The sequence below is a fragment of the Cebus imitator genome, unplaced genomic scaffold (genome assembly GCF_001604975.1).
Source record: "Cebus imitator isolate Cc_AM_T3 unplaced genomic scaffold, Cebus_imitator-1.0 Scaffold1002, whole genome shotgun sequence".
NCBI lineage: Eukaryota > Metazoa > Chordata > Mammalia > Primates > Cebidae > Cebus > Cebus imitator.
Window position 1 is genome coordinate 61,218 of NW_016108317.1, and position 2,584 is coordinate 63,801.

The 2,584-nt window shown below is 43.1% G+C and overlaps 1 long non-coding RNA gene across 1 annotated transcript in view; it reads right to left on the reverse strand.

Annotated features, from left to right (window-relative positions):
* Nucleotides 1-1,280, reverse strand: part of LOC108298583 — an 8,495-nt gene extending 7,215 nt beyond the window's left edge. The window contains exons 1-2 of the long non-coding RNA XR_001822626.2: nucleotides 1,163-1,280; nucleotides 562-627 (exon numbers count right to left, since the gene is read on the reverse strand). This is a non-coding gene — a long non-coding RNA (uncharacterized LOC108298583). The remainder of the gene's footprint in view (nucleotides 1-561; nucleotides 628-1,162) is intronic.
* Nucleotides 1,281-2,584: the final 1,304 nt, after the last annotated feature.

Below are 2,584 nucleotides of genomic sequence, written 5' to 3' on the forward strand. Positions count from 1 at the left end.
TGGATCACGAGGTCAAGAGATCGAGACCATCCTGGTCAACATGGTGAAACCCCGTCTCTACTAAAAATACAAAAATTAGCTGGGCATGGTGGCGCGTGCCTGTAATCCCAGCCACTCAGGAGGCTGAGGCAGGAGAATTGCCTGAACCCAGGAGGCGGAGGCTGCGGTGAGCCGAGATCGCACCATTGCACTCCAGCCGAGGTAACGAGAGCAAAACTGCGTCTCAAAAAATAAATAAATAAATAAATAGAATAAAATAAAATAATTGAATGGGAAAGAAAAAGAGAGAGAGAAACAATTAGTTAAAAATATATATTAATTAAATCCCTAAGATCCAGGGCTTTGCAATAAATATGTAAATAAATTCCCAATATTCATGCTGAAAGTTTGAAAGAAATGCTAACTGATAATTTAAGAGATACAACTTTTCCTTAGCTTTGCAGTAATCTAGAAACAAAGAATGTTTCTAATATTTAGGCAGACACTACAAGATGAACAGTGTTTCCACTGTGTAAACACTCATGAACAAAATATTACAGGACTTTTCCAGTTTAGACATACCATATTTTCTTTCAGATAATTCTTCAACGTGTTTACATAGATCAGTGGTAAGATCATGCCATTTCTCTGAAAATTAAGCAAAGCTTGATTCTCAATAATACGTCCCTATGTCAGATCAACACTAGCATATAATGATTTATTTTCAATATTTTACATCTCAACAGTCCTTATCATTTTACTGCTTTTGAAAAAAAATTTCACTTTTTTGGTAGTTCTTATAATTAGTTTAATTGGAGACTGGAAGAAAAGTTTTAAAATTTAGTACATCTTTTTATCCTTTTAATTTCTGAAAAGCTGTAGGGCAGAAAAGATCAATCAAATTAAATATAGTAACAGGGAGGCCACAATGAGAAGGTCTCCAGGGATCTTTTAGCAAACTTCCTAAAACATGTCTCAGCTGTGTGGAAATAAGACTTTACAGCAGCCAGTGAGGTGATGCAGGCCTGTAATCCTAGTACTTTGGGAGCAGAGGTAGGTGGATTGCTTTGAGCTCAGGGCAACATAGCAGAAAATTCTGTCCCCTTCCCCACCTTCCACTACCCCCTCCTTGCCCCTATCTCCTCCAAAAATACAAAACTTAGCTAGGCATGGTGGCAGGCACCTGTAGTCCCAGCTACTCAGGAGGTTGAGGTAGAAGAATCACTTGAACCCAGGAGGCAAACATTGCAGGGAACCAAGAGAGCGGCCAGCCTGTGCAAAAGAGCACAACTCCAACTCAAAAAAGAAAAAACAAGAAAAAAAAGACAGGTTTAAGAGGAAACCCAAAGCAAAAAATCCCAACCCTTTTTCTCCCAATCACTGAAACACCAGGAAGGTGAAATAGTTTTGCAGCATACCTGTAGTAGGCTGATAGTGACCCCCCAAGTTGCTCATAACCTAATCCCAGGAAGTGGTGAACATAACCTCATATGGTAAAAGGGGTTTTGCAGATATAATGAAGTTAAGGATTTTTGGCTGGAAAGATTATTCTGCTTTGTCACAGTGGGATTGATGTACTCACCCGGATCCTTATAAAAGCAGAGCACAGCAGGTGAGGGAGAGCTGTGGGAAGCGTAGTGATGGAAGAAGGAAACTTGAGTCATTCAACAAGGACAGCACAAGCTGACGAGTGCAGACTGCCTCCAGGGCCAGGAAACACATTCTCCTACAGAGCCTTGGAAAGCATCCGCCCTGCTCCCACCTTGAGCCAGTGGGACTGACTTTAGAATTCTGGCCTTCAGAAATGTAAGGGAATACATCTGTGTGTGTGTGTGTGTGTGTGTGTGTGTGTGTGTGTGTGTGTGTGTGTTTGTTTGTTTGTTTTTGAGACAGAGTTCCACTCTTTTTGCCCAGGCTGGAGTGCGATGGCATGATTTTGGCTCACCACAACCTTCGCCTTCCTGGTTCAAGCAATTCTCCTGCCTCAGCCTCCTGAGTAGCTGAGATTACAGGCATGCACTACCACACCCAGCTATTTTTGTATTTTTTAGTAGAGATGTAGTGTCTCCATGTTGGTCAGGCTGGTCTTGAACTCCTGACCTCAGGTGATCTCCCTGCCTCAGCCTCCCGAAGTGCTAGGATTACAGGCATGAGCCACCATGCCCAGCTACATCTGTGTTGTTTTAAGCCACTAGGCATGTGGTAATTTGTTGCAGCAGAAACAGGAAACTAGTATTGTAATGAAGCCTCAAAACCCACATGAAGGGGCTGGGTGCAGTGGCTCATGCCTGTAATCTCAGCATTTTGGGAGGTCAAAGTGGGCAGATCACTTGATGTCAGTAGTTTGAGACCAGCCTGGTCAACATGGTGAATCCCTGTCTCTGCAAAAAAAATAGGAGGTGTGGTGGCACATGACTTAATCTCAGCTACTTAGGAGGCTAAGTCATGAGAACTGTTTGAGCCTGAAGAGGGGGAGGCAGAGGTTGCAGTGAGCCAAGATTGTGTCTCTGCACTGCAGCCTGAGTGAGAGAGCCAGACTCCATCTCTAAACAAACAACTCCACCTGAAGAAAGTTTCCAGTTCTGTCAGCAGTCCCCCACCCAAC